Source organism: Podarcis vaucheri (assembly GCF_965113315.1).
Source record: "Podarcis vaucheri genome assembly, chromosome: 3".
NCBI classification, from domain to species: Eukaryota; Metazoa; Chordata; class Lepidosauria; order Squamata; family Lacertidae; genus Podarcis; species Podarcis vaucheri.
Window position 1 is genome coordinate 6304961 of NC_138761.1, and position 22099 is coordinate 6327059.

Here is a 22099-nt window from a genome sequence, read left to right on the forward strand (position 1 = left end):
AGAAGTTTGGGCAAGCAGCCAGACCTGGAGGTGTCTCCAAGGCCAGCGAAAAGCACTGAGCTGAGCCACTGAGCATGCCTTTTTATACCCGAGAGAAATAGAAAATGATGCACGTCATGGAAACAGTGGTGGATCTGCATTTTTTAGGTCCTGAAGCCTGAACTGTCACAGACCCTCCAAGCGTCCCAGAATCAGTGCCGGATTTACGTATGAGCTAAAAAAGCTATAGCTTAGGGCCCTACTCTCTTGGGGCCCCCCCAAAAAAATAAAGGAAAAAAACACCTGGATGTACATTTCCAAAATACAGTGGTACCTCGGGTTACATTCGCTTCAGGTTACAGACGCTTCAGGTTACAGACTCCACTAACCGAGAAATAGTACCTCGGGTAAGAACTTTGCTTCAGGATGAGAACAGAAATCGGGCTCCGGTGGCACGGCAACAGCAGGAGGCCCCATTAGCTAAAGTGGTGCTTCAGGTTAAGAAGTTTCAGGTTAAGAATGGACCTCCGGAACGAATTAAGTACTTAACCTGAAGTACCACTGTATAAGATAAAAAACAAATAAAATAAAACCTACATACAGCAACAGTGTTTTGTGTTGCGTAGGCTCCTATGATGTAAGTCAGTCATGTCCAAAGTCCCGCCCAGGAGCCAAATTCGGCTTGCTGGTTGGTTTAATACGGCCCCACAGCTCGCACAGCTGCCCACCGTGCGTCTTGCGGTGCTTGCGCAGTCACGCGGCGATTGGATCAAACCAGCGGGTTTGCCACACGTGCATCCTGAAGTTTACGTAACCAGAGGGTTACGTAAATGGAGGTACGACTGTATATGTTAGTACCAACACCTTGAACTTGGCCCAGTAGATTGGTGGCGTGTGCGAATCCCGCGAGCAGGGTGTTATATGCTGAGGATAGTCTCCTGAACACATCTTGTTTGGCAGGGCGAAAGGCTGAATTATGGTGTTGTGGGCTTGAGAGGGGTGGTTTTGGTGTTGTTGTTTTTTTGTATAAGGCTGCAATTGTTGGAGGTTGTGGGCATTTGTACACTTCAGTCCTGTGATAATTCTTTGTGGGTAGAAAATGTATGTTGTTTCAAAGGCCAAGATATCGAACCGGTCAGGCTGTTTGGGTGGTGCCGTGTGGAAGGGATTGGAAATAAATAATCCTGCATTTCAGGGTCCCAAGCAGCTCTATCATTTTGTGATTCTATCCCCCCCCCCCCAATTTTTAAAAATAGTTTTCACAAAATTATAAACAAACAAACAAACAAACAAAAATCAAAACCTTATTAAAATTAGGCTTATTAACATTATTAAGTGGCTTCCTCGCTCTCTCTTGGTTGGTTCAATGCATATCCTTTTAACGGTTTTCCAAATCAATGTTCTTATAAACCTAACTTAATCTCTTAACATCATTCTATCTTTTCAATTCAGGATTAAACATATTAATCCATCACTTAACTTATATAAAATCCTAGGCCGATCTAGGATTTGCAAGCTATTTCCAATTAGTTTAACTTAACATATTTAACTAAATAGTCATTAAATCTCATCCATTCTTCTTGGTACTCCTCCTCCTTCTGGTCACGGACTCTCCAGGTCAGGTCAGCTAGCTCCGAAAAGTCCATCATCTCCATCTGCCATTCTTCTACAGTTGGTAGTTCTTGCGTTTTCCACTTCTTAGCTGACCATTTTGTGATTCTAAGCAACCTAGCTCGTCCATTCTGCTGGCATTTTGAAGTGGTGCTGCCCACTGAATTAACAAATCTGTTCTGAAAATCTCGATTCAACCCCCGGCCCCCGTTTGAAACAGATCGCGGGGGCTAGTTTTGCAAGCAGGTTTTGACATGTCTGTGAAGAAATGTCCTCCACCTTGGCTCATTACGAGCATTGTTAACCCATATTGACTCTTTGTCCCCAGTGACCTGGGCTCTGTTATTTTGCAACTGTGGGCATTACCCTTCTCGAGTTTTGCAACGCTTTCTCCAAATACTGCAATGTCAAAAATTACAAAATCGATGAGCTCTGGAGCTGTTGCAGCCCAAAATCAAGGTTGCTGTTTGGTTCGTCTCCCATGCCCAAGGTCTGCCACATTTTCGGAAGCACTATAGCTCATTGGTAGAGCATCAAGTTTGTGTACAGGAGGCACATCTCTGATAGGGATGGGAATCTTCCTGATCTGAAACTCTGGAGAGCTTGCTGCCAGACAAAACTGATATAGGTGGACCACTGGCTCCTAATAATAATAATAATAATAATAATAATAATAATAATAATAATTGGATAATGCACACAGTGACTTGAGATCTCGATCACATGCAGTCTGTAGTCCGCTGGCAGTAGAAGAAGAAGAGAAGAAGAGTTTGGATTTGATATCCCGCTTTATCACTACCCGAAGGAGTCTCAAAGCGGCTAACATTCTCCTTTCCCTTCCTCCCCCACAACATGTGTGAGGTGAGTGGGGCTGAGAGACTTCAGGGAAGTGTGACTAGCTCAAGGTCACCCAGCAGCTGCATGTGGAGGAGCGGAGACGCGAACCTGGTTCCCCAGATTATGAGACTACCGCTCTTAACCACTATACCACACTGGCTCTTAACTGCAGTGTTGGATGGCAGGTTGAGAGGAGTTCCCTACCAGGACAGACTTTGCTCGTGTGCTCAAGACATCGATTCCATAAAACATATTTTGTTGCACTGTGCAAAATATGAGCAAGCCAGGGCTGAACTGATCTTACCCTTGCTGGTACCTTTCCTGGGAAAACCAGAGGCTCACTATGTCAGGTTCCTGTTGGAAGACTGGACAAACGCTAGAACAATAGCAGTGGCGAAGTTTTTATTGGTGTATTATAAAATCAGGAAACCTCCTTATAAGATTTGTCAATGCAAATCTGAGGTACACCTGTAGGTGGATTATCTAAGCCAAATTTCCTTAATCGGGGTTCCAAATATATCGTCCTGCATCTGTGCCCCACCTTGTCCCAAATACCAGCCAACACTGCTGGATCTTGTGGCAGTCCAACTCCAGGAGAAACACATTTAAGAAATGGAAGAAAGGGAAAATCAAGAAGGAGGAGTATACACAAGCAGCCGAAAGTCGCAGAGTACAGGCCAGTCGGGCCCAAGCTGAGAATGAGCTCAGGCTTGCAACAGAGGCTGCAGCACTTGCCCATTTGTGTCTGTGTATTAATGTTGACTTGTTTTTCGAGGACAGCTTCCTCTGCTAATGTTGAGTTGTGGGTGAACATATCAGACAACACAGCGATTCTTCAAACGGCTCTTGTTTATTCACAGGCCAGAACAGAACAGAACTGAAGGGTTCAGCCAGCCTGCTTATATAGAGCTGTACTACAAAGCAACAGTAGCAACTTTCTGTAACTATCCAATCACCGAATGTCACTTTCAACCCCTTATTTGCATATGTGGACCTGAGTGAAAACTATCTACAGTATCCCCCTGCTGGCCCAGGGTGAGAACTTCAGTACATAACAGCTAAGCTTTTTGCTGTTTGTATTTTAGCTGTAAGCTGCTTTGAATCTTTGTCAGGGCGGCGGCGGGGGGTGGGGAGAGGCAGGCTATAAATAAATAAATATGATGATGATGATATATGCATATTGATGCACACTTTCCATAACTGCCTGCATTTTGTTTTACACATTGTATGGTAGGGCTTGCCGATCAGAAGGTCAGCAGTTCGAATCCCCGTGACGGGGTGAGCTTGTGTTGCTCCTGCCAACCTAGCAGTTCAAAAGCACATCAAGTGCAAGTAGATAAATAGGTACCACTCCAGCGGGAAGGTAAATGGCGTTTCCATGTGCTGCTCTGGTTCGCCAGAAGCAGCTTAGTCATGCTGGCCACATGACCCAGAAGCTGTACGCCGGCTCCCTCGACCGATAAAGCGAGATGAGCGCCGCAACCCCAGAGCCATCTGCGACTGGACCTAACGGTCAGGGGTCCCTTTACCTTTATGGTTGGAGAAATGTGCCACAAAATTCAGAGAACTGTGAATTTTGAAAGTTGGCTGTGTTTCCCTCCGTCCATATGTTTGTTTCAGGAAGTGCCAGTTAGGTTGGTTCTCCTTTAAAACCAAATCAAATTTCTTCTTCCTCCCTCCCATAGAAACCAACTCCTAGGGACTGAGTTCCCTTTGCCCCTCCTCCCAATAAAATGTTTTAGGGGCCCACCCCCAAGTTGATGTGCATTGGCATTCAAATTGTGTTTGGGACGGGTTTCATCAGTATGCGGATGATACCCAGCTCTACCTCTCTTTCAAATCGGAACCAGTGAAGGCGATGAAGGTCCTGTATGAGTATCTGGAGGCGGTTGGAGGATGGATGGCGGCTAATGGATTGAGGTTGAATCCTGACAAGACAGAAGTACTCTTTTTGGGGGACAGGAGGTGGGCAGGTGTGGAGGACTCCTTGGTCCTGAATGGAGTAACTGTGCCCCTGAAGGACCAGATGCGCAGCCTAGGAGTCATTTTGGAATCACAGCTGTCCATGGAGGCACAGGTCAATTCTGTGTCCAGGGCAGTTGTCTACCAGCTCCATCTGGTATGCAGAATGAGACCCTTCCTGCCCATGCACTGTCTCACCAGAGTGGTACATGCTCTGGTTATCTCTTGCTTGGACTACTGCAATGTGCTCTACGTGGGGCTACCTTTGAAGGTGACCCAGAGACTACAACTAATCCAGAATGCAGCAGCTAGACTGGAGACTGGGAGCGGCCGCCGAGACCATATAACCAGGTCTTGAAAGACCTACACTGGCTCCCAGTACGTTTCCGAGGACAATTCAAAGTGTTGGTGCTGACCTTTAAAGCCCTAAACGGCCTTGGCCCAGTATACCTGAAGGAGCGTCTCCACCCCCATCATTCTGCCCGGACACTGAGGTCCAGCTCCGATTGCCTTCTGGCGGTTCCCTCACTGAGAGAAGCCAAGTTACAGGGAACCAGGCAGAGGGCCTTCTCGGTAGTGGCGCCTTCCCTGTGGAACGCCCTCCCACCAGATGTCAAAGAGAAAAATAACTACCAAACATCTGAAGGCAGCCCTGTTTAGGGAAGCTTTTAATGTTTAATAGGTTATTGTATTTTAATGTTTTGTTGGAAGCTGCCCAGAGTGGCTGGGGAAACCCAGCCAGATGGGCGGGGTATACATAATAAATTATTATTATTATTATTATTATTATTATTATTATTATTATTATTAATGTTGTTGTTGTTGTTGTTGTTGTTGTTGTTGTTGTTGTTGTTATTATTATTATTATTATTTGTGCATGCTGCGTATTGTGATCAATTATGTTACCTGCCTCCCCCATATATTATTCCGGCTGGCCTCCTTGCTCCCTGACGTTCCTTCCTTCTCATTTTCTCTTTCCTCATCCTAACCCAGGCTTCCTCAACCTTGGCCCTCCAGATGTTTTTGGCCTACAACTCCCATGATCCCTCGCTAACAGGACCAGTGGTCAGGGATGATGGGAATTGTAGTCTCAAAACATCTGGAGGGCCAAGGTTGAGGAAGCCTGTCCTAACTGCAGCTCAGCCTTCCTCATTGGACTGTTTTGGGGATCCTCTCCCTGTTATGTACTGAGTTGAATAGGATCCAAAATGCAGCAGTCTGATTGGTCCTAGAACAAGGCAGCAGAATGATTGGTCCACAGGAGCCACCCAATCCAGCTCCAGGTGGAAGTGAATCTGCAACCTGATTGGAGTACAGGAGAATCCCGGAATTAGCCAATCATGTGGGGCCCATTGTGTAAATAATGTATATTATTTTTGGGGAACATTCATTCTTCCTCACCCCTATGGGCTGAATAAAGAGCATGAAATCCACTCTCGACTCCGAGTATATTTCACTCCCCCTTTTAGGCTTTCCCCCCTCATTACATTTTGGACTTCCGCACAACCCTGCCTCATAACACCTCCTTCTTATAGCTGTAAGGTGGCATTTGGGATAGATAACCAACAGCACTCAGGACTGAAAACTTCAAACCAAGGAGACAAATCTCTTGAATTTGCTTTTATTGCAAGGGAACAAGCTCATATTCTCATTGTACATGTTGCAAAAGCCCCTTCATTTTGAGCCAGATTCTCTGGTGAATAAATGGAAGGGATCTCCAGCTGGGAGGTGATACAAGATCCAGTAGCTCTCCAAGTCAAGGGAACATCTCCCATTTTTCAAAGGATCCTGGGTCAGCAGGCAGCAACTAGTCTTCTATCACATTGGACTTAAAAGCAAACAACAACAATTATTTCAATTTCATTGCCAAGTCACAATCTTTGAGACACGGAAAAAGCGAAGGAAGCAATGTTGGCCCATCAGAAACGTACTAAAACATCACTGGGTAACTTTGTCAATCTCAGTTTCTCACTTTCACCATTTTAAGTTCAGTTCTCGCCATCGGTATGCAAATTTTGTTTTTAAAAAGTTCCTCGTGAACTTTCGCAAGCCTTGTGATGTTAACTGGGCCACCAATCGTGCAATTAAAAGACGACATGTATAGTGCAACGTGCCTTTCATACTCTGAGCAGCTAACAAGTTACGTACTTGATACACTGTGCGTAACTAATGGGATATGCAAATAGCACTCATTGGTCCATTAAACTGAAATTGCATGTATTTCGTAAGCTGTCTTGGTTATGCTTAGCACAACCAGTGCCTGTTCAATTAACACATTACATAATTAAGGTAATTATAAATCTAGCAAGCTGCATAATCAGTAATTCCCTTCAAGAACAACAATGAAAGTGTACATGCTTCTGAATTATTTTTTTGTCTTCTAGATTTGGGAAGAAATAGAATGATTGTTATAAGTCGAAGGAAGGAAGGAAGGAAGTTTTTGTATGGATCAAGTTTTTTGGTACTGGAGAGGAATTTAAATGGAAAAATTGAATGGATTTTAACAGAGGATAAATGCTAAATTAGAGGATGCTAAACTTGAATCCGATGTAAAAATTATAAAGCGCTCAAGAAGATAACAGTGCAGGGCAGAATAAATGGGCAATTAATATTGAAAGGTAACGTAAAAAACTTGGAGACAAGAATAAATAACTTGTCATTGTTTTATGTTTTATTTATATAGCAGGGGTCCCAACTCACCTTCACACGAAGTAAAAACCACACACCAATTCCTTAAAAGACTTAACTGGGAGATATGGATAATAAGTGTAAACAATATAGGATTCCCATCGTAGGTATAAAAGAAAAAGGAGAAGGTTACTTTTAATCTTCTTAAGACCTTAAAGGCCTTTGGGATTTACTTTGTTTTGTTTTTTTAATTAGAACCCCAAGATCCACTGAGCAAAAGTCTGCAGATTCCGAGCTAACTTTTGCCTACTTCTGGGCATCCACGAAGACGATGGATATGGTATTTGAGACTCCTTAGTTGTGGAACAACTGATTCGTTCAAAATTGGGAAAGGAGTACGACAAGGCTGTATATTGTCTCCCTGCTTATTTAACTTATATGCAGAATTCATCATGCGAAAGGCTGGGCTGGATGAATCCCTAGCCGAAATTAAGATTGCCGGAAGAAATATCAACAACCTCAGATATGCAGATGAGACAACCTTGATGGCAGAAAGTGAGGAGGAATTAAAGAACCCTGATGTTGGGAAAGATGGAGGGCACAAGGAGAAGGGGACGACAGAGGACGAGATGGTTGGATAGTGTTCTCGAAGCCACCAGCATGAGTTTGACCAAACTGCGGGAGGCAGTGGAAGACAGGAGTGCCTGGTGTGCTCTGGTCCAGGAGGTCACTTCCATACATTACTACTGGGAAAGCCATAGCTTTAACTATACGGACCTTTGTTGGCAAGGTGATGTCTCTGCTTTTTAAGATGCTGTCTATATTCGTCATTGCTTTTCATTGTTGGGAAAGGAGAAGGGGACGAAAGAGGACGAGATGGTGGGACAGTGTTCTCGAAGCTACCAGTATGAGTTTGACCAAACTGCGGGAGGCAGTGGAAGACAGGAGTGCCTGGCGTGCTCTGGTCCATGGGGCCACGAAGAGTCGGACATGACTAAACGACTAAACAACAACAACAAGTTGTGCTAACCTTGGTCACACCCACAAAGCACATTCAAAGAAATCTTATGCCCCTGTTACTGTGATGGCTTCCTGGGATCCAGAGTTTGTTAAAGGAGCTGGCACTCTGTGAGGGGCCCTGTAATAACTCTCAGCACCCTTAACGAATAACAACAACAACAACAATAATAATAATGCGAAACCACCCCCTCAAAAATCAAATGGCAGACCAAATTGTTAGAATATCTGCAGTTAGCAAGGATAACCGGGTTAGTGAGAGGAAACTCGATAGAAGATGTTAATAAAGAATGGATAGTAATAAAAGACTATCTCAAAGGTTACTGTGATAACAAAAGCTTTATGGCAGATACTGAATGAGTCTTGTAACATAAGGTAATATCGGAGGAAACCAGAATAAAAAAGGAGAAAAATATTTTCAAGAAACTGTAAAAAAATTAATCTTAAAAAAGTACAATGGATATAGTTGGAAGGTTCTCCCCCCCCCTGTAAATAATATCATATTCTATCTCTTTTCCTATTTGTTTTCTCTTTTCTCTTTTCTTCTTCTTCTATATTCTTTTGTATATTTATAATTTATAATGTCTGAAATGTAATGTTTGATATTGTATGTATTTTAAGATTTCTGTATAATAAAGGTTGATTTAAAGAAAAAGAAAAAGAAATTTCCCTAAACAGGGCAGCCTTCAGATGTCTTCTAAGAGTAAGATAGTTGTTGATTTCCTTGACATCTGATGGGAGGGCGTTCCACAGGGCGGGCGCCACCACCGAGAAGGCCCTCTGCCTGGTTCCCAGAGTTCTGGACATGTGTGTTGTTGATGTGACCTAGATGTGTACAACTGGAATGCGGTCTCCACCCAGTGTTGCCTATGTCTCTTGGGTGTGAAAGGCCTGAGCGGCACCTTTAACCATGTTGTTTGGGCATCTATTGAATTCCCCTTTCAGCAAAGCCTTCCAGGTGAAGATCTTTATCTCAGCCTGCACCTGCAACAGGAGCATTTTGAACCAGTGACATCAGCTGAGTGTTGCGACAGGTGTGGGAACCAAACAGTCGACTGATTCCAGTGTTCGCATGCTCCTTGAGTTCTGCAAAGGCAACGTGACAGAGGATAGCCAGGGCTGGCCTCTGGACTGGGCGCAAGGAAGAAAGCAGACTGGTGGGGATTTGTCGAATTCAGACTGAGCTTAGTGGGACATTGCCCCATTTGCTCCAATAGGCTAGCCTCCACTTTTTTAAAAAAATAATAATCATGGAATAGTTTTTAAACATTTGCATTGTTTTTGTATGGGGAATTGTCCTTGGTTTTTACAAATGCGACAGATATATGGAGATAAATACACTAGCGGAGACATCACCTTGCCAACAAAGATCCGTATAGTTAAAGCTATGGTTTTCCCAGTAGTGATGTATGGAAGTGAGAGCTAGGCCATAAAGAAGGCTGCTTGCCAAAGAATGGATGCTTTTGAATTATGGTGCTGGAGGAGACTCTTGAGAGTCCCATGGACTGCAAGAAGATCAAACCGATCCATTCTGAAGGAAATCAGTCCTGAGTACTCACTGGAAGGACAGATCCTGAAGCTGAGACTCCAAGACTTTGGCCACCTCATGAGAAGAGAAGACTTCCTGGAAAAGACCCTGATGTTGGGAAAGATGGAGGGCACAAGGAGAAGGGGACGACAGAGGACGAGATGGTGGGACAGTGTTCTTGAAGCTACCAGCATGAGTTTGACCAAACTGCGGGAGGCAGTGGAAGACAGGAGTGCCTGGCGTGCTCTGGTCCAGGGGGTCATGAAGAGTCGGACACGACTAAACGACCAAACAACAAGAATATACTAGCGGCCAAAATTGTGGAAACCTTTTGGGGAAAAGTGTATTTCTGAGGAAGTGTATTTGTGATGGCTCATAAGACCACTTTTGGGAGGAGTAATACCATAAAATTATATATCAATGGAAAGATAATTTAATGAAGAATGCAATGCAATAAAGTTGGTTCAATTATCTGTATTCTATCAGAGGTTATAGCTAAATAACCACAAAAAGGAAGCACAAATTGTTTAGGTTGATTTGCAGTCGCTTTCCTTCATTTGAATGTAGCCAATGAGCAGGAGTGTTTAGAGAGCCAATCAGGTGTTATGAGCCATCAAACCTCGGAAACACACATTCCCCAAAAGGTTTCCACAATTTTGGCCCCTAGTGTAGCCATAGGATTGCCTACCCAAGTTGCACAGTTAACCTAAATAAGCATTGCACTGTAAGTCATTTTCATCTTTTATCCATAGAAGCTCTGGAGAATGGCTTTTTGATGTGCAAACTATAAATCTTATAACAAAGCATACAAATACGCTTAACATACAAATTATAGTAAACATGCAAAAAAATGTATAGTTAACTCTAGCAAGCATCTAGAACCTTTTGTTATTGCTCCTCTCCTGCACACAAAGGTATCAGAGATACATAATTAAGCTGCTTTCTCAGTTCAGTAGATCCCTTAGGCTGAATCCAGATTGGCAAATTACTGCTCAAGTAAAATACCAACTTAAAAACACCGGGGAGGGTAAGTCGGAGGTCATCATGTATACTGAGATAGAAATCAGTTTAGTCCAGTAATATACTCTGGATTTCATGGTGACTTTCACTGTGGAAATAAAAAAATTCCTTCCAGTAGCACCTTAAAGACCAACTAAGTTAGTTCTTGGTATGAGCTTTCGTGTGCATGCACACTTCTTCAGATACACACGAAAGCTCATACCAAGAACTAACTTAGTTGGTCTTTAAGATGCTACTGGAAGGAATTTTTTTATTTTGACTATGGCAGACCAACACGGCTACCTATCTGTAACTTCACTGTGGAAGGTTGTACAGAGTTTCATTTAAGCTCTGATCTGGACATCTGCAATTTGGAGTACTGGAGGTGGTGGGCGGGGAACCAAATGTGTTTCCTAGGAAGCGAGTTCCATTAAATTTGATGGAAATGATGGACTCGTGCTTAGGATGGCAGCTCAAATCAGGGGATTCTTACAGGGGCAAAATTAGGCTTTATTTCACCCGGGGCAAAGACCCAGTTTGGCACGCCCCACAAACATTTGCGTACACACACAAACACAGGCTGAGAACCTCACCGGCACCCCTCAGAGGCTTCACCTGCGGCAAAAAACCCCAACACCCCCCCCAGCTAACTGCCCCACAGCTTTGGCTCTGTCTTCCCAGCATGCTCAGTTCAGAAGGTGCTGGGGAGGGAAGAACCCCAGCAACTTGTATGACCTCTCCTTTGGCAAGCTGAAGTTACCTTTTGCAACATTTCCTCAGGATTCCACATTTCCCGATCTGAAGCATGGGAGACGGACACCTGATAAGTTTGCAAGCGCCGTTGGCTTCATAGCATTGCCGTCTGGTGTGTGGTTTGAAAAAGGCAAATCCTGCGGAAAGTGGGGGGGGGGAGAGAGAGAGAGAGAGAGAGAGATCGAGAGAGAGAGAGATCACTGTCCACTGCATAAGACGCACCTGACCATAAGACGCACCTAGTTTTTAGAGGAGGAAAGGGGGAAAGCCCTGGTTTTTGAGGATCAGCTCAAAGTTGTTGAGCTTACCTTGCAAAGGGAAAAAATCCTGTTTTTATAGGGTTCAACTCACAGTTCTGCAGCTTCTTAAGGAAAGGGAGCCATTTCTACAGTTTCCAGACAGATAATCTAATCAGCCAGTCTCATGTCGTTGGGAAAACAAACAGCCTCCTTCTGCAGAACATTCAGCAATGGAGGCCGGGGCCGGAAAGGGAGCCAGTGATCGACCGCACATTCGCGCCATAAGACGCACAGACATTTCCCCTTACTTTTTAGGAGGAAAAAAGTGCGTCTTATGGAGCGAAAAAGACGGTAAATTAGGAAGAGGCACAAGTTCTCAGGCTTTATGAGAGGAGTGTGGAACCCCAGAAACATCTGGATACTGCTGCGTTCCAACTTCCCAGAAAGCCACTGCTGTTCAGTTTCCAGTCTTTCCTAACCTTGTGCTCCCAGAAGTTGTTGGACTACAATTCCCATCGTCCCTGACCACTGGACCTAGCTGTCTGGGAAACCTTGGAGGCTTTTAAGCAAAGGTTGGGTGGCCATCTCTTTTAGAGGCTTTATCTGAGATTCCTGCATTTCATGGGGGTTGGACTGGATGATGATGAAGAAGAGGAGTTTGGATTTGATATCCTGCTTTATCACTACCCTAAGGAGTCTCAAAGTGGCTAACATTCTCTTTTCCCTTCTTCCCCCACAACAAACACTCTGTGAGGTGAGTGGGGCTAAGAGACTTCAGAGAAGTTTGACTAGCCCAAGGTCACCCAGCAGCTGCATGTGGAGGAGCGGGGACGCGAACCCGGTTCCCCAGATTACGAGTCCACCACTCTTAACCACTACACCACACTGACCCTTGGGTCCCTTCCAACTCTACGATTCTATCCTTCTATGGCAGAAAAGCTAGAGAGAAATGCTCCTTTCCTTTGCGAGGAAATAGAACATCTCAATTCCTTTCTCCCTTCCACTCGGCTATTGGCTGAGCAGCCCCTTTCTCCCTTCTTTACTCTCCATCCCTTACCTGAGGAAGCCAGGAGCAGCACAGACAAAACAGCCCAGAACAGGTGAAGGATCTTCATGGCTCCGTTGGGGTGGACTGATGCAGCGAAGGTGAATGCAGCGTTACAAGCCAGACGGGTGTCCAGCGTTTATTGGAGGAGGGCTGGGCTGCCCGTATTTGTACTCTCCTTGGGAACTGGTTCCCTCTTCCTGGCTTGGAAAGTCCAGCATGCCATCACCATGACCTGAGACAAGGTGCGGCCGCTGTCCAACCCATAAGCACACTGGCTTAACCAGGCAGAGATGTGGGGATAAGTGGTTTTGTCCTGTTGCAAGACCTGGCAGAGATGCAAAACCCAGATCAAATCATTGGAGGTGAATCTCCCTCTGAATACCAGAGAGAGGGAAGAGAAAGAAAGGGGGAAGAGAGAGAATGACGGAGTTCCTGGAAAATAAAGGTATCGGTGATTGTTGTTGTTGTTTAGTCGTTTAGTCGTGTCCGACTCTTCGTGACCCCCTGGACCAGAGCACGCCAGGCACTTCTGTCCTCCACTGCCTCCCGCAGTTTGATCAAACTCATGCTAGTAGATTCAAGAACACCATCCAACCATCTCGTTCTCTGTCGTCCCCTTCTCCTTGTGCCCTCCATCTTTCCCAACATCAGGGTCTTTTCCAGGGAGTCCTCTCTTCTCATGAGGTGGCCAAAGTATTGGAGCCTCAGCTTCACGATCTGTCCTTCCAGTGAGCACTCAGGGCTGATTTCCTTCAGAATGGAGAGGTTTGATCTTCTTGCAGTCCATGGGACTCTCAAGAAGTAATCGGTGATTACTAAACCATAATTACTGCTGTTTTTGCTATTGCATGCAAATCAATCTCTGTGTGCTAAGAGATTCCAAAATTTATCCAGGGTTCAGCTTCTCTGGAATGAAGACCGAAGGAGACTGTGGTGTCATTAGGATCTATGGTTTTATTTTCACATATGTGCAACATATATGTATACAGTGGTACCTCTGCTTAAGAACTTAACTCATTCCAGAGGTCCATTCTTAACCTGAAAGTGTTCTTAACCTGAGGTACCACTTTAGCTAATGGGGCCTCCCACTGGCGCCGCGCGATTTCTGTTCTCATCCTGAAGCAAAGTTCTTAACCCGAGGTACTATTTCTGGGTTAGCGGAGTCTGTAACCTGAAGCATCTGTAAACTGAAGCATCTGTAACCCAAGGTACCACTGCACGATGGAGGAGCTTTGGGTTTCAGCACACAGCAAGACCAGCCTCTGTGTCTCCAGCTTCCAGAATCAGCCAGCGCACGCTCTCTCTGACACACAGAGCTCCCATGGGGTCATGAAGAGTCGGACACGACTAAACAACAACAACTGTTACAGGTTACTTTGTATTATATAAAGCAGCCAGCTAGGCTGCAGTGAGTCTGACTCCAAGAACAGTTCTAACTGCTGTAATAAAGAGCTGTGAATCTAACAGACCTGTGTCCTTCGTCCATCTTTCCCACTATTTTACAGATTGTTTCCAGAAAGTGCCATATCTCAAGAGGAATGCTATTTCACAGGACGGAGCCAGCCACACTAAAAGCCCTGCTCTGAGTTCCCATGGAGCTGGCTTCTGATATCTTTGGAATTTGCTGGAGAAGCTCTCCTGTGGGCTGCAGCAACTTACTGGATATATAAAGGATGCTGTTGTTGTTTAGTCGTGTCTGACTCTTCGTGACCCCATGGACCAGAGCACGCCAGGCACTCCTGTCTTCCACTGCCTCCCGCAGTTTGGTCAAACTCATGCTGCTAGCTTCGAGAACAGTGTCCAACCATCTCATCCTCTGCCGTCGCCTTCTCCTTGTGCCCTCCATCTTTCCCAACATCAGGGCCTTTTCCAGGGAGTCTTCTCTCCTCATGAGGTGGCCAAAGTATTGGAGCCTCAGCTTCACATGTAAAGGATAATCTCTGATATAACCTTAAAGGTAAAGGGACCCCTGACCATTAGGTCCAGTCGTGACCGACTCTGGGGTTGCGGCGCTCATCTCACTTTATTGGTGTATAGCCGGCATATAGCTTCCGGGTCATGTGGCTAGCATGACTAAGCTGCTTCTGGTGAACCAGAGCAGCGCGCAGAAACATCGTTTACCTTATTATTCCTCAGTAAGAATTGTAAATCTTTAAGCTGCTTCTTTTTCATGCTTAGCACAGAAAATAAAATCACACCACAGAGCTCCCGCCAGTGTGGTGTAGTGGTTAAGAGCGGTAGTCTCGTAATCTGGTGAACCGGGTTTGCTTCCCTGCTCCTCCACATGCAGCTGCTGGGTGACCTTGGGCTAGTCACACTTCTTTGAAGTCTCTCAGCCCCACTCACCTCACAGAGTGTTTGTTGTGGGGGAGGAAGGGAAAGGAGAATGTTAGCCGCTTTGAGACTCCTGAAGGGGAGTGAAAAGCGGGATATCAAATCCAAACTCTTCTTCTTTTCTTCTTCTTCTCTCTTCCTCTTCTTCTTCTTCTTCCCCTTCTGTTTACAGAAATGCATCCACCAAAGTGAAAACTTTTCCTTCCTTCCTTCCCCCAATTCTTCTTTTTCTGAAAGTGAGCATATGATGCCACCACCTGGAAGGAAGGCAAAACTACACAATACTGCTAGGGCAATTTGAATTATTATTATTATTGTTTTGAATACTTTTTAAATTAAATTTTCACTTTAACCAAACAAGAGTAAATTCCCACATTCATTTGTACAACTCTCCCCCCCCCGCTCTACCGAGCAATGACTTCCCTCCCTCCCGCCAACAGTTTTCTATTTCCAATCTACATCTCACAGTTTCCTCTTTATTCAAATCCATCTCGTAAGATTTATTTTAATCCTGCTAGTGTCTTCAAACTTCTACAGTTCTGGTTTAAATAGTCAATGAATTTACTCCAGACTCTTTGGATTTTTTAAAATAACTTTTTTATTCAAAATTTAAACAAAACATATTATCCAGAAACATATCATCCTTATTCCCCCCCCCCGTTTTTCCTCCCTCCCCCTCCCTCTCCCCACAGAACCCTCCCACCCCCACCCCCGACTTTCCTCAGTTCCAGTCTTTGATTTCTCTAAAAATGCTGTTTTCTGCATGTTACACAGTTGTATAGATCCTCAAACAATTTAAGTAATAATTATCAATAAAATATGTTAGAGCCCAATGCTAAGAATTTGTCTAGAATGTATAACTTGTTGCTGAAATGGAATACACAAGATGAAACCGTTAAATCAGCTATGATCAAGTGGGCACAGGACATTGGTCATAACATCATGTTTGCTGACTGGGAACAGTTGTGGACCACCGGTTTGAAATTTACGGCATGTAATGCCTTAAAGGAAAATATTATGAAAATGATCTATAGGTGGTACATGACCCCAGTCAAGCTAGCAAAAATCTACCATTTGCCTGATAATAAGTGTTGGAAGTGTAAGGAAACTGAAGGTACCTTTTATCACCTTTGGTGGACGTGCCCGAAGATTAAGGTTTTCTGAGAAATGATATATAATGAAATGAAAAAGGTACTTAAATGTACTTTCCCTAAGAAACCAGAGGCCTTTCTCTTGGGCATTGTTGGCCAATTGGTGCTAAAGAAAGATAGAACTTTTTTAATGTACGCTACCACAGCAGCAAGAGTACTCATCGCAAAGCATTGGAAGACTCAAGATCTACCCACTCTGGAAGAATGGCAGATGAAGGTGATAGACTATATGGGACTGGCTGAAATGACTGGCAGAATCCGTGACCAGGGGAAAGAGACGGCGGAGGAAGATTGGAAGAAATTCAAAATTTATCTTAAGAAACACTGTAAAATTAATGAATGCTAAAATGTCGATGTTTTTGGAAAAAAGGGGATTACAGCTGTAAAAGTTAAGTAAAAGAAAAGAATAAGGGAAAAATCTGATAAAACTAAGGGCTAGGATTTGCTGAAATAGGTTTGGAAATTGGGATGTAGAAAGGGGAGGTATGGGGAAGTCGGTGAAGTAAGGTTTAAGAAAAAAGGATATGAAATTACACATGTTCGTTTGTGTGTTTGCTTGTTTGTTTTTGTGTATTGTTTGTGTCTATAAAAACTGTGAAAAACCAATAAAAAATTTATTTAAAAAAAATAATTATCAATAAAATATCTGTGAATGTTTATTCAAAACCAGCCAAGTAGTCCAGATCGCTTTGTTGCATCTTCAAATACTTTGTAAAGGGTTCCCATTCATCTTTAAAGTCACAGTTATCCTTGTCCTGTAGCTTATATGTCAGTTTTGCCAATTCTGCATAGTCCATCAATTTTTCTTGCCATGATTCTTTAGTTGGGGTTTCTTCAGTCTTCCATCCTTATGCTATTAAAACTCTTGCGGCCGTTGTCACATACATGAAGATGTTTTTCAGCTTTTTTGGCAGATATTTCCCTACAAACCCTAATAAAAATGCTTCAGGTTTTTTAACAAATGTTAAATGGAACATTTTCTTCAATTCATTGTATATCATTTCCCAATTTTTAAAAATTACCTTAGAATCCCGCCACATATGATAAAATGTCCCCTCCTTTTCCTTACACTTCCGACATATATTTGAACTAGTTTTGTACATTTCCCCTGACTGCACTGGTGTTGTGTACCATCTGTACATCATCATGTAATTCTCCTTCAATAGGGAACAATCTGTACATTTTAAATCAGTTTTCCATAATTCTCCCCAATCTTCCATCATAATGTTGTGACCTACATCTTGTGCCCATTTAATCATAACTGATTTTACCTCTTCATCTTTTGTCTCCCATTCTAATAATATGCTGTATGCGGCCTTCAGTAATTTCACTTTCCCTTCGATCACTTCCGTTTGAAACCTAGATCTTGTATACCTAAATCCTTTCTTACTGTCTTCTTTATGCGTTTCATATAGTTGTCGATAATGCAACCAACTCTGAAAGTGGTCTTTGATCTCATCATAATCTCTTAATTTCCATTTTCCATCATGTTCCTTTAATAAATCAACATATGTGAGCCATTTTCCTTTCTTTTCCAAGCGGTTTGAGCAGTAATGCTTCATGTGGTGAAAACCACCACGGGGTCTTTTGTTCCAAGAGGTCTTTGTATCTCTCCCACACTCTCATTAGTGATTTCCTGATTATATGGTTGTAAAAACTTCTATGAACCTTCCCTTTCCCGTACCCTAAGTATGTGTGCCAGCCGAATCTGTAATTTCCAATTTTGGGCCAATAAAGTTCTCACCGCGGTTGTTGCATACATAAATAATCTTTGATCCACCATTGCAATTTCCTCTCCCATCAAGCCACTAAGCCTAGCAGGAAAGCTTCCGGCTTTTCGGGAAAGGTATATTTAAAAATCTTTTTCAATTCATTATAAATTAATTCCCAAAATAATTTTGTTTTCTCACATATGATAAAGGTCTCCATCTTTCTCTTTACATTTCCAGCATAATTTATTACTCATCCTTGAGAGCAGTACATGTGAAAAGGATCTAGGAGTCTTGGTTGACCATAAACTTGACATGAGCAAACAGTGTGACGCGGCAGCTAAAAAAGCCAATGCAATTCTGGGCTGCATCAATAGGAGTATAGCATCTAGATCAAGGGAAGTAATAGTGCCACTGTATTCTGCTCTGGTCAGACCTCACCTGGAGTACTGTGTCCAGTTCTGGGCACCACAGTTCAAGAAGGACACTGACAAACTGGAACGTGTCCAGAGGAGGGCAACCAAAATGGTCAAAGGCCTGGAAACGATGTCTTATGAGGAACGGCCAAGGGAGCTGGGCATGTTTAGCCTGGAGAAGAGGAGGTTAAGGGGTGATATGATAGCCATGTTCAACTATATAAAAGGATGTCACATAGAGGAGGGAGAAAGGTTGTTTTCTGCTGCTCCAGAGAAGCGGACACGGAGCAATGGATCCAAACTACAAGAAAGAAGATTCCACCTAAACATTAGGAAGAACTTCCTGACAGTAAGAGCTGTTCGACAGTGGAATTTGCTGCCAAGGCGTGTGGTGGAGTCTCCTACTTTGGAGGTCTTTAAGCAGAGGCTTGACAACCATATGTCAGGAGTGTTCTGATGGTGTTTCCTGCTTGGCAGGGGGTTGGACTCGATGGCCCTTGTGGTCTCTTCCAACTCTATGATTCTATGATCCTGTACATTTTAGCCAGCTTAACCAGTGTTAAGTACCATCGGTACATCATTTTCATTACATTCTCTTTTAAGGTGGCACATGCTGTAAATTTTAGACTCTCATTCCACAACCTCAACCATGCTCTACCCAACTGAGCTGTCCAGGCTGCTTATCTATTGCCTTTGCAGTCTACCTTTCCCCCATTGTGCTCCTGCAGAGCCTAGGACTTGCCAATCAGAAGGTCAGTGGTTCGAATCCCCGTGACGGGGTGAGCTCCTGTTGCTCGGTCCCTGCTCCTGCCAACCTAGCACTTTGAAAGCACATCAAAGTGCAAGTAGATAAATAAGTACCACTCCGGCGGGAAGGTAAACGGCGTTTCTGTGCACTGCTCTGGTTCACCAGAAGCGGCTTAGTCATGCTGGCCACATGACCCGGAAGCTGAACGCCAGCTCCCTCGGCCAATAAAGCGAGATGAGCGCCACAACCCCAGAGTCGGCCACGACTGGACCTAATGGTCAGGGGTCCATTTACATTTACTATTAAAAAAAGAAACTTGGAAATAGAGGGAACCACGCCTTTTAATTTGCTTTTATTGCAAAGGAGAAGCTCGTGTACTCATTAAAAATGTTGCAAAGGCTTCCTTTTTTTGGTTCAGATGCTCTGGTGAATAAGCAGAAGGCGTCTCCAGTCAGGGATGAAACAGGATCCAGTGGCTTTCGAAAGGAGGAAGCACCTCTCGTTTTTCACAGATTCCTGGGTAATCAGGCAGCACTCAACAGCATACGTACTTACTTAAAAACAAAGAAAAAGAAAACCCAAGGGTTAGTTCATAGCAAAGAACTTCATAGCAAAGCCACAACGGTTGACACATGGAAAAACAAAGGAAGTCATGTTGGTGCATAGGGTAAGGTGAAGGTAAAGGACCCCTGGACGGTTAAGTCCAGCCAGAGGCGACTCTGGGGTTGCAGCGCTCATTCTCGCTTTCAGGCTGAGGGAGCCGGCGTTTGTCCACAGACAGCTTTTCTGGGTCATGTGGCCAGCAGGACTAAACTGCTTCTGGTGCAACGGGACACCATGACGGAAACCAGAGCGCATGGAAATGCCGTTTACCTTCCCACCACAGCGGTAGCTATTTATCTACTTGCGCTAGTATGCTTTCGAACTGCTAGGTTGGCATAAGAACCCATCGTTTGGTACGGATGGGTGACGGTCAATTTCAGCTCCACATTTTCCCAATGTTAAGTTCAGATCTTCATCTCAGTTTGCAATTTATTATTATTATTATTTAAACGCCTCAAGAAAATTCGTCGGGATTTTAGTGCAAATTTCTCCCACTGTGTTTGCATGCAAGTTTGCCTCTTTGTGTACACCTCTCCACTCCTGTGCACTTTTGCACACGTTACGTGACTAAGGAACGGTGCTGCAAAATTCAGAGAAGTGTGAAATTCAAAGGATGGCTGTGTTTCAGTTTGTGTATTGCTTTGGACATTGGGAGTTAGGTAGGTTGCACCTTGGGTCTAAAAGAAATGGAAGAGGGAGAATTTAGGAGACTATTTAAATAATAAAACTATTTTCCATTATAAACTCATTATAAAGAATTATAAAGCCATTATAAATAATGCATGCAAACACACTTACCTTACCAAAGATTGTCAGCAGGTAAATAAATGTATGGCTAATTCTGGCAAGCATCATAAACACTTTTCTTCAATTATCCTCCCATTCACAAAAGATTATCAGAGTTAGTCATAATAAAACTACTTTCTTAGTTCAGCAAAAAATCCTTAGCCAAAATCCCAGATGGCAGAATTGCTGCTTGTGTAAAATCTGCAGTACTAACTTAAAAGCACCGGGGAGGCAGAAGGAGGTAATCTTCAACACTGATACTGAACTGAAATAGAAATCCTCATTGACTCGATTTTAGGAAATATTGTACAAGATTTTATTTAAGCTCTGACCTGGACTTCAGAGATTAGGAATGCTGGGTAAAACCCCCAATATGTTTCCTTGGGGAGAAGTGAGGTTACAGGGAACCAGGCAGAGGGCCTACTCAGTGGTGGCACCTGCCCTGTGGAACGCCCTCTCATCAGATGTCAAGGAGATAAACAACTATCTGACTTTTAGAAGGCATCTGAAGGCAGCCCTGTTTAGGGAAGCTTTTAATGTTTGATGACTATTGTATTTTAATATTTTGTTGGAAGCCGCCCAGAGTGGCTGGGGAAATTATTATTAAGTTTAACTAGCAAAGGTGATTAAGATGGCAGCCTGTTGTCTCTCAAATCCAATGAGTGCTGGGAGTGAGGCAGGGCAGAGGTGTTATTTTAGTCCAACAACCTTCGAGAACTTTTCTTTGGTGAGCTGTAGAGACATCACCTTGTAAAGCAGAGACATCACCTTGCCAACAAAGGTCCGTATAGTTAAAGCTGTGGTTTTCCCAGCAGTGATGTATGGAAGTGAGAGCTGGACCATCAAGAAGGCTGATCGCCGAAGAATTGATGCTTTTGAATTATGGTGCTGGAGGAGACTCTTGAGAGTCCCATGGACTGCAAGAAGATCAAACCTCTCCATTCTGAAGGAAATCAGCCCTGAGGGCTCACTGGAAGGACAGATCCTGAAGCTGAGGCTCCAATACTTTAGCCACCTCATGAGAAGAGAAGACTCCTTGGAAAAGACCCTGATGTTGGGAAAGATGGAGAAGGGGATGATGGAGGACGAGACGGTGGGACAGTGTTCTCGAAGCTACCAGCATGAGTTTGACCAAACTGTGGGAGGCAGTGGAAGACAGGAGTGCCTGGTGTGCTCTGGTCCAGGGGGTCACGAAGAGTTGGACATGACTAAACAACTAAACAACAACAAGAAGTTACCTTTTGCAACATGTCATGCGGTTTTTGCACACTCCAATCTTAAACATCTTCTTGGGACAGAAGGAATAGAGGCATTCTGCACGAGCAGCCCGGCATTGTAGATTATTATGCACTATGTACCTTGCATATCCTGCATAAATGGGGGGAGTGGGAGAATATCACTGTCTACTTTGGAGAGTAAAGCAAATTCAGATGAGGAGGAAAGGGAGGCAGAAGTTCAACGGCTTTAGAAGGTGAGGTGAGGCAAAAATTTATCATTTGCCTAATAATAAGTGTTGGAAATGTAAAGAGACTGAAGGTACCTTTTATCACCTTTGGTGGACATGCCCGAAGATTAAGGCCTTCTGGGAAATGATTTATAATGAAATGAAAAAGGTACTTAAATGTACTTTCTTGAAAAAACCAGAGGCCTTTCTCTTGGGCATTGTCGGCCAATTGGTGTCAAAGAGGGATAGAACTTTCTTTATGTATGCTACAACAAAGAGCATACATAAAGAGGGATAGAACTTTCTT

The 22099-nt window shown here is 43.8% G+C and overlaps 3 long non-coding RNA genes across 3 annotated transcripts; all 3 read right to left on the reverse strand.

The window, feature by feature from the left end:
- Positions 1-5994: 5994 nt before the first annotated feature.
- On the reverse strand, positions 5995-12834 carry LOC309529652. The gene is made up of 3 exons (XR_014218254.1): positions 12611-12834; positions 11322-11451; positions 5995-6217 (listed from the first exon to the last, which is right to left on the reverse strand). It is a non-coding gene; the product is annotated as an uncharacterized lncRNA (long non-coding RNA).
- LOC309529779 lies at positions 7330-8498 on the reverse strand. Its single transcript, XR_014218447.1, has 3 exons — positions 8198-8498; positions 8048-8096; positions 7330-7386 (listed from the first exon to the last, which is right to left on the reverse strand). It is a non-coding gene; the product is annotated as an uncharacterized lncRNA (long non-coding RNA).
- Positions 12835-19290: 6456 nt separating the features above from the next.
- Positions 19291-21800, reverse strand: LOC309529763. Its single transcript, XR_014218428.1, has 2 exons — positions 21587-21800; positions 19291-19513 (listed from the first exon to the last, which is right to left on the reverse strand). It is a non-coding gene; the product is annotated as an uncharacterized lncRNA (long non-coding RNA).
- Between the last annotated feature and the right edge of the window lie 299 nt (positions 21801-22099).